Raw genomic sequence first — 17,374 nt, 5'->3', positions numbered from 1 at the left:
TTGGCAGCCAATTCAAGCTCCTTACCCCACTTTCCCTGGTCCCACTGGCCACTGGAAGTGCCTTACTTCTGGGTTCAGTCAGGACCATCTTACATCCCCGGGCACCATCTTGGGTTGGGACGTTCGGCTGACTACGTCACGATCCAGGGTGTTCCTCTGAACTCCCGGGCACTCCCTCCCTGCCTTGGCACACCTCCCATACCCTAGTCTATTAGATGGTCATACACTGGACTGACATGTGTATGACCATCGGGTGCGCTGGGACTTGCAGTTCTAATAGTGCCAAGGCAGGGAGGGAGTGCCCGGAAGCTCAGAGGAACGCCCCAGGAATGCCCTGGATCGTGACGTAGTCGGCCCTACGTCCCAACCCAAGATGGCGCCCGGGGATGTAAGATGGTCCTGACCGAACCCAGAAGTAAGGCACTTCCGGTGGTCAGTGGGACCAGAGAAAGTGGGAGCTTGAATTGGGTACCAAAATATATTATGAATCTATATAACATTTCATGTGGGGAGGGAATGGAGCAGGGCCGCATCTGCCATGAGGCGTAGTGAAGTCTTCGCCTCAGGCGGCAGCTCATAGGACCTTGCAGGGGGCGGCACTGGCCGCCCCTGCACAGTGAGCTTTCATGCATATATTGTATGCATGACCGCTCACTGACTACAGGAGCAGAGAGATCAGCCATAGACTGATGTCTCTGCTTCTGTATGCCTATTCCGGGGCTACGCCAATAGCGTACCGCCCACGGAATTTACGTGCAGAACCTTCTGCAGCATTAGGTTTGGAAACAATGAATTTAAAAAATAAAATAAAGGATCTGCACTTCTAAGGTCTGTTTTGTAGTAAGGGTTCAATAAACTTTAATCCTCTTCACAATTGTATGAAAGTCCATGATTGCGGGGGGCTCATCAGTTGGTCTTTTACATTAAAGGACTGTGCATTATGCTGCATTATAATCTCGCCCCCGGAGAAGGGCCAGATTTAATCCAAGAGCTTGTTTGGGTATTCTTACTCTTATTCACCCCCAATCCATTGATTTCATATACTTTTTGTGGTAAAAACATTCCTTCTATAAGGATTTTCTTCTGCCCACTTCTACTATTGCCATAATGCCATAACGCACAGACCTACAAAGTGCTGAGCTCTTGCTGGGCTCACGCTGATGCTGGCACTTCCTCCTGCAAGCTGGCAGCCAGAAGACTATCAGCTACTGTGATTGGTCTTGGCACAGCTATAATCTTTTGAACCAATTGAATAAATCTTATCCACATGGAAGATTGATGGCAGAAATAGACGACCTGGTCCACCTAGTCTGCCCTTATATTATAATCCAGACCAACCATCTGCTGGAAGTTTGTTTCAAACATCTAATACTCTTTCAGTAAAGTAATTATTTCTTAAAGAGAATGTACCACCAAGTACGTCCTCTTTAAGCTGAACCCACAGATCGACCGGCGCCGTCACGGGGAAGCCGGTGCCGCGGTCCGGTTTTCGGTCCGCGGCCCGGTTCTCGTGCACGGCGCCGTTCTATGCACCGGAACTGGCCGGTGCTCAAGCACTGGAGGCCGTCCGAGCCGCCCCCAATGGGAGGGAATTCCCTCCCCTGTATCACGCGGCTCCATTCATTCCAACGGTGCCACGTCATACAGGGGAGGGAATTCCCACCCACTGGGGGCGGCCCGTCCTACCTCCAGTGCTTGAGCACCGGCCGGCTCCGGTGCATAGAACGGCGCAGTGCACGAGAACAGGGCCGTTTTTCAGACCGTGGCATCGGCTTCCCCGTGACGGCACCGTTCGATCCGTGGGTTCAGCTTAAAGAGGACGTACCTGGTGGTACATCCTCTTTAAGTTGCTTCTAATTTTCCCCCAACTAACCTCAGATTGTGCCCCCTTGTTCTTGTGTTCAGATTCTTATTAAAAACAACGGAACCTTATAAAGGCCTATAATATATTGTAAACATGCCCAGTTCTCCCCCTAACTTTTTACATATACCCAGAAAAAAATGAGGCTAGTTCCCACTAAAATACACTCTTTATTCTTAAAACACACAATACCTTTTTACATAGGGTGGTTAGGGTTAGTTTTATCCCTGTTGTCCTCTTGGTGGTATAGAGTGGTATAGCAAGCGATATATATTGATATAGATTACATACTATATTGATATATATTGAAATACATTTTACACTATATATTGATATACAGTATGCAATATCCACCGGTAACATCCCTGGTGATCTATGATGTTTTAGCAGTTAACTTAACCATATACTGAAATTATATTATTATTATCAGTGCTGCAGTTCTTGGTGCTTCCCCACCGCCACCAGCTGCCTCCTCATGAATATTGAAGCAGCGATCTGCAGCCACACAGTGAGTGCATCAACATTATATCCACAGGATATAATAATACCAGTGTATGGAAATGTCCTGAAATTTAGACCTACAGTAGATGGTCTGTTAATAACTCAGCAGAATGGAATTTGTGTGGAATAAATGGAAAACATAAAAAAAATGTTTGCCAAAACTTTTATATTCATTCTTAGGATTTTTCACTCCTTCCAGCCTAACAAAGATGCCATGGTACTGTACAAGCACTGTGTTCCTATCATTGGTTCACCCTCCCTCCAGGCCCGGCTTCCCTAATTCCAGTCTACTGATGATGTCACTTTCTGTACGTATCCCAGCTACCAAATTAACCTAATGTCTGACATCTCTCATAACCTCTCACCTAAACTACCAGCAGGTTCATGGTAGCCGCTGAACTCCTCTTACTGGCGCTGGTCATCTTGCACTCATAAGTGATGCCATTTTTCTCATATTCAATGCTATAAAATATGCAAATTTGCTTGTTAGGAGGACTGGGGGCATTCCTCACGATTTACTTGTGAAGAACACCCCCTTTTCATGGAAAAAATTGCAAAATTTGCATTTTTCTAGCTTTGTAATGAATCAATTACAATTGCATGAGGAATTGTGCTTTTATTTATTTTTATCTTTTACTTTTGATATAGCTACGTTTAGCAGATGGCAGGTATAATAAACATAAAAGAAAACTAAAAATACTCTGCAGTGCCAGCCAGTGAGAGCCAGAGAACAGGATGCTGGTTCATAGCAGCAGCATACTAGGTAAGTATGTACTGCTGTGTGATCTGGAAACTGACAGCACAGATATATGTCAGAAAGTTATATAGATCTGTAATTTACTTCTATTTAAATATCATCTAGGTCTTATCAGCTGCTGTATGCCCTACAGGAAGTAGTGTATTCTATACAGTCTGACACAGTGCCCTCTGCTGCCACCTCTGTTTAAGACAGGAACTGCCCAAAGCACAAAGGTTTTTCTATGGGGATTTGCTACTGCTCTGGACAGTTCCTTGCGACAAACAGAGGTGGCAGCAGAGAGCACTGTGTCAGACTAGAAGAAAAACAGATATACAGCAGCTTGTAAGTGACGACTAGAAGACTTGAGAAAAAAAATTACAAATCTAAATAACTTTCTGAAACCAGTTGATTTGCAAGAGAAAAAAAATCTAGTGGGCAAATCTATGCTGACAGGTGCTCTTTTATAGGAAGAAAGAAAATGGGAAACCATAAAGTGAATACCATGCTTTATTCTTACTTCTATTATGACATGAATAATAATAGATCAATCAATCAACTATAATATAGATAAGTTATGGTGCGTTAACACAGAGAGATTTATCTGACAGATTTTTGAAGCCAAAGCCAGGAATAGACTATAAACAGGAAACAGGTCATGAAAGAAAGACTGAGATCTCTCCTCTTTCCGAATCCATTCCTGGTTTTGGCTTCCGAAATCTGTCAGATAAATCTCTCTGTGTAAACGCACCATTAAATACAATAGTAATAACAATGATTAAACAATTAGATGACAAAGTGGAAAGTCAATGGGGAGAAGCCACAGTAAACTAGCAGTGGGCCCACATTATATTATGAATTTCTATTTGTAATTCACACCACGGGTCAGTTTATTCTAGATTTTATTTGCAGCGCATAAAACTTCCTAATATTTCTCCAATACAATGCAGACAACTATATGCAGTTCAGATGTGAGCAGCACTACACATAAAAACAAAGTAGATCTTGATCCCAGATCTACATATATGCAGGGGCGCCGCAATGATGAGGCGACTTGAGATGTCTGCCTCAGGCGGCGCCACCAGCTGTAATCATGGGGGCGGCACACTGACACTGACACAGCAGGGCACACACAGCCACTGCAGTGATCCTGGTTGTGCCGCCGCCGCATCCCCTCCCCCCCCTGGCCGGTATTCCGGACGCAGGTTAAGGGCTGCAGCCTACCCTGTGTCCGGAGCCCGGAGGAGAATGAAGTCCGCCTCTGCTCCGCCCCTGCTCCGTCCCCCCCAGCCACTCACCCAGTAACAGGCAGGAGGAGGATGTCTGGCTCTGTCCCCGCCCCCAGCCTCCTTCCAGCGCATGCAGCGTCAGGCCGGAGGAGAAGGAGGGAGATGCAGACAGCCCAGGCGCACTAATAGCAGACAGCCCATTGGCTGTCTGCCTTGTCAATCACCGCCACGCTGTTTCCGGCCACCCGCGCGCTGGTGACGTCACACGTCTGCAGCGGAGAGAAGAGGAGCTGTACACAAGCCTGGCCAGATCACTAGGTGAGTATATAGGGGATCCTTTTTTTTTATTTTAATTAGTTTGGTAACTACTGTACAATCAGAATTCTGGAATTAATGGGGTTGGGGGATCTATTAATGGTGGGGACCTTACAGGGGATAACATTTATGGGGGGGGGGGCTTGTCTCCTTGATGTACTACTACCCCCAATACTACTACTAATACCCCAATACTGCTCTACTACTCCCCCTAATACTACCCCTAATACTGCTCTCCTACTGCCCCCAATACTACCCCACTAATACCCCCAATACTGCTCTCCTACTGCCCCTAATACTACCCCCAATACTGCTCTACTACTGCCCCCAATATTACTCTTATACTGCTCTACTACTACCCCCAATACTGCTCTACTACTACCCCCAATACTACCACACTACTACCCCCAATACTGCTCTCCTACTGCCCCTAATACTACTCTTATACTGCTCTACTACTACCCCCAATACTGCTCTACTACTACTTCCAATACTGCTCTACCACTACCCCCAATACTACCCCACTACTACCCCCAATACTGCTCTACTACTACCCCCACTACTGCCCCCAATACTGCTCTCCTACTGCCCCCAATACTACTCTTATACTGCTTTACTACTACCCCCAATACTGCTGTACTACTACCCCCAATACTACCCCACTACTGCCCCCAATACCGCTCTCCTACTGCCCCCAATACTACTCTTATACTGCTCTACTACTACCCCCAATACTACCCCACTACCACCCACAATACTGAAGGAGAAGGAGAAGGAGGGAGATGCCGACAGCCCAGGCGCACTAATAGCAGACAGCCCATTGGCTGTCTGCCTTGTCAATCACCGCCACGCTGTTTCCGGCCACCCGCGCGCTGGTGACGTCACACGTCTGCAGCGGAGAGAAGAGGAGCTGTACACAAGCCTGCCAGATCACTAGGTGAGTATATAGGGGATCCTTTTTTTTATTTTAATTAGTTTTGTAACTACAATCAGAATTCTGGAATTAATGGGGTTGGGACCTTACAGGGGATAACATTTATGGGGGGGGGGCTTGTCTCCATGATGTACTACTACCCCCAATACTACTACTAATACCCCAATACTGCTCTACTACTCCCCCAATACTATCCCACTAATACCCCCAATACTGCTCTCCTACTGCCCCTAATACTACCCCACTAATACCCCCAATACTGCTCTCCTACTGCCCCTAATACTACCCCTAATACTGCTCTCCTACTGCCCCCAATACTACCCCACTAATACCCCCAATACTGCTCTCCTACTGCCCCTAATACTACCCCCAATACTGCTCTCCTACTGCCCCCAATATTACTCTTATACTGCTCTACTACTACCCCCAATACTGCTCTACTACTACCCCCAATACTACCACACTACTACCCCCAATACTGCTCTCCTACTGCCTCCAATACTACTCTTATACTGCTCTACTACTACCCCCAATACTGCTCTACTACTACCCCCAATACTACCCCACGACTACCCCCAATACTGCTCTACTACTACCCCCAATACTACCCCACTACTGCCCCCAATACTGCTCTCCTACTGCCCCCAATACTACTCTTATACTGCTTTACTACTACCTCCAATACTGCTGTACTACTACCCCCAATACTACCCCACTACTGCCCCCAATACCGCTCTCCTACTGCCCCCAATACTACTCTTATACTGCTCTACTACTACCCCCAATACTGCTCTACTACTACCCCAATACTACTCTACTACTACCCCAATACTACTCCCATTACCATTCCTACTATTACCGCCACTTCTGATACTACTACTACTACTCCCAAAACTGCTACTCCCCTTATCTACTACTACACCTCTCATCTTCTATGCTTCTACTGTTAATACACCCCTTAGCCACTATGCCTCTACTACTACACCCATCATAATTAGCAAAGAATACATTTTAAAAAAATCAAGATTTAAATCTAGTATCGGGAAAAAAATCAAAAGAAATCGAGATTTTATGTTTTGCCCATATTGCCCAGCCCTAGTTCCAGCCATGAGGTAAAGATGGGAGTTGTAGTTCCAGCTGTCAGGATAGAAGTTGTAGCTGCCGCTATGAGGTCAGGATAGGAGTTGTAGCTGCCGCTATGAGGTCAGGATAGGAGTTGTAGCTGCCGCTATGAGGTCAGGGTAGGAGTTGTAGCTGCCGCTATGAGGTCAGGGTAGGAGTTGTAGCTGCCGCTATGAGGTCAGGGTAGGAGTTGTAGCTGCAGCTATGAGGTCAGGATAGGAGTTGTAGCTGCAGCTATGAGGTCAGGATAGGAATTGTAGCTGCCGCTATGAGGTCAGGGTGGGAGTTGTAGCTGCAGCTGTGAGGTCGGGATGGGAGTTGTAGCTGCCGCTATGAGGTTAGGGTGGGAGTTGTAGCTGCCGCTATGAGGTCAGGGTGGGAGTTGTAGCTGCCGCTATGAGGTCAGGGTGGGAGTTGTAGCTGCAGCTATGAGGTCAGGATAGGAGTTGTAGCTGCCGCTATGAGGTCAGGATAGGAGTTGTAGCTGCAGCTATGAGGTCAGAATAGGAGTTGTAGCTGCCGCTATGAGTTCAGGATAGGAGTTGTAGCTGCCGCTATGAGTTCAGGATAGGAGTTGTAGCTGCCGCTATGAGGTCAGGGTGGGAGTTGTAGCTGCCGCTATGAGGTCAGGATAGGAGTTGTAGCTGCAGCTATGAGGTCAGGGTGGGAGTTGTAGCTGCCGCTATGAGGTCAGGATAGGAGTTGTAGCTGCAGCTATGAGGTCAGGGTGGGAGTTGTAGCTGCCGCTATGAGGTCAGGATAGGAGTTGTAGCTGCAGCTATGAGGTCAGGGTGGGAGTTGTAGCTGCCGCTATGAGGTCAGGGTGGGAGTTGTAGCTGCCGCTATGAGGTCAGGATAGGAGTTGTAGCTGCCGCTATGAGGTCAGGGTGGGAGTTGTAGCTGCCGCTATGAGGTCAGGATAGGAGTTGATTGTTGGGGATGCAAGAAGAAGGGCACTTTGTAATATGCTTACAATGATAAAACCTCCTAAAAAGGACAAGAGAATCCCTTTGGAATTGGAAGTTAGTGCCTAAAAGAATCTGCATGGTGTACTCAGTCTACTTATGTGTCTTCTTTGTCTTTTTCAGTGTTGTGAGAGTTTGGCCGGAAACCTTGATTGTGCCTGTCGATGTCAAGAAAGTATTCAGAACTATCCCAGAGTCTTTGCCCCGCAGATCTCTGTTCCTGAGAGAGTACAGTCAGTATTATTCTTTAAACTTCTTTATTTAATAACCCTTGCCATAACACAAGAAATAAAATGACTGTGGTTTGACATGAAAGCCTATTTATATGTGTAGGGTGGACAACGGGGGGGGGGGGGGGCGGTTTGGATGCTGGGGGGCGTCATCCTATAGTTCGCCTCGGGCAGCAGAGAGGCTAGAATCACCCCTGCATATATGTGAAGAAGAACCAGCAGAAACCTGAAGTAATCTGAAATCAAACGTGAAGATTTGTTCCATCCCAAGATTGCAATCTTAAAAATACTCAAGAGTGCTGTTGGTTCTTCTGTAACTATACTGTACATTTAAAGACCTACTCCTGTGGGGGGGAAAGTGTTTTCAAATTAACTGGTGCCAGACAGTTATACAGATTTGTAAATTACTTCTATTTAAAAGTCTTAAGAATTTCAGTACTTATCAGCTGCTGTATGTCCTGCAGGAAGTGGTGTTTTCATTCCAGTCTTACACAGTGCTCTCTGCTGCCAGCTCTGTCCATGTCAGGAACTGTCCAGAACAGTAGCAAATCCCCATTGAAAACCTCTACTGTTTTGGACAGTTCCTGACATGGACAGAGGTGGCAGCAGAGAGCACTGGAATGAATACACCACTTCCTGCAGGACATACAGCAGCTGATAAGTACTGAAATTATCACAGCCATAGGTAGGGTAGCCTAAAAATAAGTAAGGAAGGACACAGACTGTGAGCCCTAATCTAGTCTCACCAGCTGACCCTGTCTACTTGACTCAATAGTCCTTGGCAACTTCAGACAACCAAGGAGATAGTTCCTTTTTGTGATAAGGCGATAACACAGAACAAGGACAAAACAAACTTACATACAAGTCAAGGTCAACACGCCAGGGTCAAAATCAAACCGTCAGTAAAGTACAAAAACAGGATCCAAGAGAATTATCAGGTAACAGAGCCGAAGTCAGGAAACTAGACATAGCAGACAGAGAGAGAACAACACAAGATACCCTAGCACACTTCACAAAGAAAGACTAATAGCTGGCAAAGGGTTAACAGACTAAGGAAGTAGATATAGGAGGCCAGGGGAATCCAGCCAGAGTGAGTGGAAACAAAAGATGTGAGTCACGTAGGGCAAAACAGAGGTTAACGGTAAGGTGGTCAGAAGGAACTAAAGGCCCTATTCCACGGAACGATTATCGTCCGTATTCGGCCGATATCGGCCGCTACGGACGATAATCGTCCCGTGGAATAGAGTGCATCGTTCATGTCGGCTGATCGTTGCAGTCGCTTGTTTTTCAACATGTTGAAAAACAAGCGACTGATATAGCAGCGATCTGCTGCCGTCGCTCCGTTGAATAGGAGCATCGGCAGCAGACGCTGCTATATTCTATGGGCTGCCTGGACGATCAGCGATCACCCGGGCAGCCCCCCCGCAGCTCCCTGCCGCCCCCTCCCGCACTCACCTGCTCGCTGCTGCCGCGTTGAATAGCGGCGGCAGCAAGGGGTGAACGAGGAGCAAACGAGCGCTGAGAGCGCTCGTTTGCTCCTCTAAACAACCCGTGTAATAGGCCCTTAAGCAGGGAAGAGACGGGTGTGGCAGATAAATCAATCAGCAGAGCAGAAAGAGTAGGACAGTGTTCAGACAGAGCTCAGAAAAATGCAAAAACTAATAATTTATACACAAAACATTACTACAGCTGCAGTCTTGGCCGTATACCACGAGCTGAGGGCTGCAACGGATTCTTAACAGCCACGGGCATGACTAGACGTCATTTACGAATCTATTTGACTTTCTGGCACTGGTTGATTTGAAAACTTTTTTTTTTTAAATAAAATCATGTGTAGGAATGAATTTTAGCACAGTAGTTTACAAATTACAAAACATGTAACATATATGGAGGCCATCTTTGCTGTATGCCTCTGTATCTTCCATTTACGCCTCTGCTTAGTAATTTACTGCACGGGTAAGACCCTTATGTCTAGCAGGTTCAGTAGGATCACTTTCATCTGGTTGTTTCCTCTTATTGATATCACAAATGAAGCAATATGGCAAATGTTAAATATTGTTACAGAAGTATAATACCATATTAACTTATCGCTTTAGTTATGAGTAGCATCAAGGAAATAAAGTACAACCCATTCAAGATCATCAACAGAGTTATGTTTTTGACAGCATGAATATGAGGCTCCAGGGTGGGAATTCTAGACCCCGCAGTAGAGACCTGCATCCTTTTTATATGTTGGTGAAGAGAAATAATGATAGGACATGAGGAACTAAAGAACAGCAGGTACATCAATAAAGAAACTATGATGTAGCATTTAATGTAGACTGAAAGACTGGGTTGTATATGGTAACTATTTATCCCGCTCTCATACAATTTCAACACAGTCATGTTTTGAGATAAATAAGATGTAGAAGTGTAGAGGGCCAATGGAAAGCTACAAAGAGTCCCGGCCAACACCGAAAATATCAGGAGCCATGGGAATATCTTGGGAAATGTCCTCTGTAAACCAATGTACCATCTTTTTTTGAGGTTTACAATTTTCAGACAGAAGTAAACGCTAAGCCAAGTGGAGAAGAAGAGGGTGCAGGACATTGTGGTGAGCTCAACCAGTATAATAATAACTGCATCATAAAACCTCTCATAAAAGGTCACATCCAGAAACATTACAAAATTAAGCAGGACTTAAAAAAGTGCATGGAGTGGGTTAAAAATACTAAAACCACAGTAAAGCTGATCCTTTATGCCCAAAACTTTTTTCTTGTCAAGTCCAAAATAAACACTATTAATATGCCGAAATGTCCCGGGACTGTAACAAAAAGAGAAGCCACATCTGCCACCAACATGCCGATGTACTCAGGACTTATTATGGACGCACTACCCTCCAAAGAGCTAGTTAGTTGTTCAAACTGACCAGAACGCCCTTTATATGAACCTTCTGTGCCAACACTATATTCAAATAATGTAAAATACCAATATACAGAAATGTTCTCTCTTAGGTGGAAAAAAATACATCAGGGGAGGTGATGTCAGGTGCTGTTCTCCATCTCATCTAGATCTCCTCTCTGCAGCATTTAGAGGCCAGACATTTTTAGCTCCTCACTTTTGCAGCAGATCCGCGTTTTCTAAACTAAGAATTGTTCCTTTTAGTGTCAAACACTAATATAATACTGCCACATACTGCACCCTCTGAATATTAAACTGCTACGCTATAGTACACACTATACACTATGGTACTCTCCCCCGTTAATGAGATATAATGGATTGTGCCCCCCCCATGACATATAATGCACTGTGCCTCCCCCTAATGGGGTATAATGAACTGTGCCCCCTTAATGCACTATGCAACTAATGAAATTCAATAAACAATGCCCCCCCCCCCCATTAATCATATATATGTCATTAAAGAGACTCTGTCAGTAGGTTTATGCTGCCTATCAGGGGCGGTCTTGGCATTTCTGGGGCCCCAGGCAAAGTCATGTCCGGGCCCCCCCCGCCCCGCCCCCCTCGACATGTGCTCTCCCCCCCCCCCCCCCAATTGGTCCTCTTATAACCCTCCTACCACCATACAGAGATTACATATTGCCTCAAAACTGCTCTGAACAAAACAGGAAGATATCACAATGATGCCATAACATAATACTGCCACACTATGACCCCTATCACTACAAGCCTATAACAGAGTGCAGTTACAGTACATCCAGTGACTCACAGGTGGCTTCTTCTCTGATCAGCGTGTTTTACTTCTTTTTTTTTCTCTCTCCATCCAGTGTGAGCCACCTTGAAGTCTTCTCCTGGCTGGGTATCTTCCCTCAAGAATCTGTCAGAGAAATATTTTAGGCTCCAACACATACAGTAGTTGGGTCCGCTGTACCCCTATATAGTAGTTACACCTCTCAGTGCCCCCACAGATTTAAGGTGTCCCTGTGCCCCCACTTAATAATTAGGTATGTTCTGTGCCCCAGTATAGTAGTAAGGCATATAGGCACTTCTGTGCAGTCCCAATGTAATAAAGACCGCTGTGTGCTGTCCCCAGTTATATAGACCCCTTGTGCGCTGCCACCAGTAGTATATACCGCTTGTGTGCTGCCCCCAGTAGTATATACCCCTTGTGTGCTGCCCCCAGTAGTATATACCCCTTGTGTGCTGTCCCCAGTAGTATATAGACCCCCCTGTGTGCTCCCCCAGTTATATATATAAATGCCTGTGTGCTCCCCCAGTATAATATATAGACCCCCTGTGTGCTGCCCCAGTCGTATATACCCCCTGTGCACTGCCCCCAATTGTATATACCCCCTGTGTGCTCCCCCCGTTGTATATAACGACTGTGTGCTCCCCCACTAGTATATAGCCCCTGTGTGCTACCCTCAGTTGTATATACCCCCTGTGTGCTACCCCCAGTTGTATATACCCCCTGTGTGCTCCCCCACTTGTATATGGCCTCCCTGGGAGCTCACCCACTTGTATATAGCCCCCCTGTGTGCTCCCCCCCTTATATAGCCCCCCTGTGAGCTCCCCCACTTATATAGCCCCCCTATGAGCTCCCCCACTTGTATATAGCCCCCCTGTGTGCTCCCCCGTTTAAATAGCCCCCTTGTGCGATCCCCCCATTTATATAGCCCCCTGTGCGCTCCCCCCATTTATATAGCCCCCCTGTGCACTTCTCCCGTTTATATAGACCCCCGCTGTGTGCTCTTCCTCCCATATAGTATATAACACAAAAAAAAAAAAAACACTTTTACTCACCTGGGTCCTGGCATCTCCTCTTCTCTTCCCTCTTGTGGCCGCGGGAAGTGTTTTCCCTGCAGTCAAAAGAGTCCGCTCTCCCGTTGTCATTGCACCGGCGCTCCAGTGACTCCTCTAGAGCGCTGGCACCAGAGACACAGAGCGGCCTCTTGTGACCACAGGGAAAACACTTCCTGCAGCCACAAGAGTGACTGACAGGGAGGAAGCCAATGGACAAGAATGGACTCCCATAGACTGGAGGCTAGGGGGATTCCGCGGCGGAGAATTCCACTGCGGAATTCTGCCAGTTTTACTCCATGTAAACAGAGCCCTACATGGACAATAAGTAGTCCTCTCTATTATGTGCATGAGCCCAGTAGTCCTGGATATTCATGAGAAACAAAAAACTCCGCCCACCAACTGCTGATTGGCAGTTATCTATCCATGATGTGTATAAACAGTCAAATGCAAAAAGGACACAAAATTGAGTATAGAAAAAACAGTCTGCACCTCAATATATAACGAGCAAAAACATCAATAATTTTTATTATACACAACCAAACAATACAGACATTTAAAAACACTAAAAACCATTGTATAAATCAGGCACAGAGCCCAGTGCGCCTCAGTGTGCAACTCTGCACCCCCCCCCCCCAAAAGAACGGACAAAGCCAAAATGGAGTAACCAAGAGCTGTCTATAAAAAGGTGAGCAACCCACATGCAAGCGGGAACAAAGGTGAACCTGAAATGATGGTACAAATAATATGCCGCTACAAATAAGAATGAACCAAATGAAAAGATAAATGCAAGCAATATGCCAAACACAGCAAAAAATCAATAAGCAAAAAAAGAATGGTAATATAGACAAATCACATATCACAAGACAGCTCAAGGGGGGTAGCAGGAACAGAGTCCCCACGCGTTACGTCCTTAAGACTTCCTCAGGGGTTAATGGCCACTGGTGCTAGTGCACTTTTTATAGGCCCTGCACAAGTTGTGTAATCAGTGTCCGGCCGTCACCAAACACTGAAATGGACAAAGGAGGGTGGCGTGGCTTAGCGATGGCGGAGTGAAGCAGCAGCTCTGAGGAGCTCCGTCCAGAGCAGCGCAGTTCGGCACCCTTATTGACCCCTCACCCTCTCCTGGGATGCCCGGACCCCGCAAGCGAATCCCCCGCAAAGCACCTGGCCGGTCTCAGCGCCCTCTCTCCCTCCGGAGCAGCCTGGTCCGCTTCTGCAGATCCTCCAGCCCCGGCTTGCAGCACGGCCTGCCCTCTGTAATGGCGCCGACCCAGCAGGCAGAAGGCGCGCGCACTTCCTCCCCACACGCAGCACAAGAGGAGCAGCAAGGTGAGCGGCGCCTGTCAGCTTCCCCACTCCGAGCCCCTGTCTCCCCACCGTTACTCCCATGGGACGACGGGTATGAGGCCTCCGGTATCCCCGTGGCACAAGTGCCCCCCCCCCCCCCCGGCCACACAGTACCGGTCCTCAGGCGGGACCGCCATCTTGGGCACCCAGCACCATGCGGCCTCCCCCACACCACCATGCCAGAGGGGAATTGCCGCGGCAGACTTCCTGACCCACACCAGCGCTGCTGCACAATCTGCCTCCATGTGTGCCCCAGGACCTGACCCCTCTCACACACTGCAGGGAGAGCTGCAAAACCTCAGAGAACTCCTCCAGGCACTACCCACCAAGGAGGACATGTGTAACATAATACACCGCATTGAGGCTGCACAGCAGCAAGCAATAGACTCTGTAAAGGGGGACATAGAGCAGCTGACCACCCGAACGTCGGCTACTGAATCAGCAACCTCAGCTTTAGAATCCAGAGTGGCAATTCTAGAACAGGACGCCATAGCGAATCGCCGCCACCTGCAAATGGTAGCCCTACATCTTGATGATCAGGAAAACAGGGGCAGGAGAAACAATATTCGCATAAAAGGACTGCCTGAACTGCCTGCCGCTGATAACCTTGTGATGAGGGTGACCTCTCTATTCAACATGCTGACTAACAGGCCGACAGAGGCCACCTTTAAGATAGACAGAGTGCATAGAGTCTCTAGACTGTTCCAAAATGCGAATCCTACGCCGCGGGATGTGCTGTGCCATCTTCACTCTTATACAGACAATGAACAGATCCTGCAAGCGGAGAGACTCGGCGCAGATCGACTTTGAGGGGACGGAGATCCACTTGTACCCAGATGTCTCGGCACGGACCCTATACATGCGGAGACTACTCCAGCCACTGCTTTCTAAAATCCGGGAGGTCGGCGCTTCCTACAGGTGGGGTCATCCCTTCCATGTCATCGTTAGGAAGGACTCCTCCACGTTTACTTTACGTCATCCGGACGATTTGCCTGAATTATTCATCTTCCTGAACATTCCGATGGTCCCCATCCCGGACTGGCTAGCCCTGGGTCGACAAGATCTACCATCCGCTCCGACGCGAAGAAGGAGGCCTTCTCGCAGAGTCCAGAATGAGGGGAGGACACGGGCCGAGCCTGGTCCGCCACGGGCAGACTTGTCCCAACCCTTCCCAATGGAAGCTTAGCGGCCTTCAGAATCACTGTCAACCTCCCGGGCCTCTTGAAGAATTCTGATCATACACCCCTGAGTGCATGACACAGATCTATGGACCGCTGTCTTTCGTATATGCTCAAGTTTGGGCCTCCTGGTCTGCGAGACTTGAGGAGGCCATGATAATGCGTACCCAGAGTGAGAGGGCATGCGGCCGCGCTACTGTTTGATTACTATGTTATTTTGTTTTGCATTAGGGGTTTGCTGGGGTTATATATCCCTTGTGTTGGGCTTGAAGAGGTCCTATATGAGGACAGTGCCGTTCTGCTTTATACCTCCAGGGATACCCCGGGTGACACCGGAACATGGCCAGGGTGCCTTTAGTGTTATACCTTCACCGATTGTTAGGGGGTCTCTTACACCCTCTCAGCCTTATCCCAACTTCCTCTTCCTTCCTCTTCCCCCCTCCTCCCCCACCTTCCCCTTATTCTTCCCACGGGCATCCCTCTCACCTCCCCTTCCAACCCACTCCCCCCCCCCCCTTTTTTTTTTTTTTTACCTTTCCTAATGGGGTCAGACCATAACCTTCTCAGACGACATGGACTTGCGCTGCCGTGGGGGGCTCCTGCCCTCCATGGCTTTCTATTCCTCCCTTCCTGAAGTGGGCCATCTTGTCCCACACGCACCTAGGTGCCATCTCCCATCCCTTTTTCTTTTTGTTTTGTGATTATCGTGTTTTTAGTGTCTAACTCCTTTGTCTTGCTCTTTTTCACTCATATTTGTTTCTCCTTGTGCCGTTTGCTACCTGCTTGTGTCCCCTCCCCTCTCTTTTTTTTCTGTCCCCTCCCTCTCTCCCCGATCTCCTCCCCGTCCCCCCCCCCACTCTCTACAGGGACTGGTGGACCAGAGGGCGGGACCCGGTCATGGCGGCCACGTCACAATCGGACTTTCTCGTAGGGACCCTGAATGTAAAAGGTCTCAATGATCCAGGTAAACGGTTGATCTTGCTTAGCTCCTTGAAGGCGCAGCAGGTCCGGGTCGCCTTTCTCCAGGAAACCCACATTAAAGCTAACTCCCTCTTTAATCTCTCTAACAGGTGGTACCCACACGCATACCATAGTCACACCGATGATTCTAAAGCACGGGGCGTGAGTATTTTGGTGTCTTGCTCCCTACCCTGGGAATTCGTTGATTCTTGCTGTGATAATGAAGGCAGGTTCCTCATAGTTAAAGGTAAAATTGCCTCGTCCCTCTTTACCTTAGTGGCAGTGTACCTCCCCAACACAGGTCAGGGTGCATCCTTACAACGCTTTTTGGGAATGATAGAGGACTTCTCTGAGGGGGTGACTATCATGGGAGGCGACTTTAACGTAGCTATGGACCCAAGGACGGACACGTCTAAGGGCTACTCCCACCTACCGTCTGCGGTGGTGAGACGGGTCAATGCTTTATTGAAAGATCATCAGCTCATAGACACTTGGAGGACGCTCCATCCCCGTGACAAAGACTTTACATTTTACTCCCCCGTCAGGGACATGTACTCGAGGTTGATTACTGCTTTCTCAAACATCGGGACCTACACCTGCTTACAGACGCACAAGACTCACCTTTTCGGACCACGCCATGGTTACGATGACGCTAATGGCCCTATTCCACGGAACGTTTGTCGTTCATAAATTCGCTAAAACGACCGCTCGTTAACGATAATCGTTCCATGGAATAGATGTAAACGATTGAACGACTACAGCAAAATTTGATAAAATGTTTTTCAACATGTCGAAAAAAAATCGTTAGTCTTTCAACGATAATTTGCTAATCGTTTTGTTGAATTAGAAATCGTGAAATCGTTCACCCAATGTGTTGAAAATCTAGGTGTGTTGTATTCAAATTATCACCCCGGCGAACGTTTTAAACGAGCATGTAACGACCGCAAAGTAATCGTTATCGTTCACGTGTTATATGTTGTCGTTCGCAAAATATAGTCGTGAATTAATCGTTAACGAGCGGTCGTTTTAGCGAATTTATGAACGACAAACGTTCCGTGGAATAGGGCCATTACTCTCCCTCAGCCTGTGCCCCGTCAGTGGCAGTGGAGATTAAACTCCTCACTCCTCACTGACACGGTAGTCCTGACAGACCTCAAGAAATCCTTAGCTGACTATTTCGCGGACAACGCTACTGACGAGATTTCCCCCGGGATCTTATGGGATGCACATACATGCGTTGCACGGGGCTTACTGAT

At 47.6% G+C, this 17,374-nt stretch overlaps 1 protein-coding gene across 1 annotated transcript in view; it reads right to left on the bottom strand.

The window, feature by feature from the left end:
* Positions 1-17,374, bottom strand: part of LOC138770348 (jeltraxin-like) — a 359,857-nt gene that overhangs the window by 27,737 nt on the left and 314,746 nt on the right. The gene's annotated exons all lie outside the window — the stretch shown is intronic.

The sequence above is a fragment of the Dendropsophus ebraccatus genome, chromosome 13 (assembly GCF_027789765.1).
Source record: "Dendropsophus ebraccatus isolate aDenEbr1 chromosome 13, aDenEbr1.pat, whole genome shotgun sequence".
Classification (NCBI taxonomy): Eukaryota; Metazoa; Chordata; class Amphibia; order Anura; family Hylidae; genus Dendropsophus; species Dendropsophus ebraccatus.
Note: the sequence above shows the minus strand (reverse complement) of the source record. Positions and strands in the feature narration are given on the sequence as shown.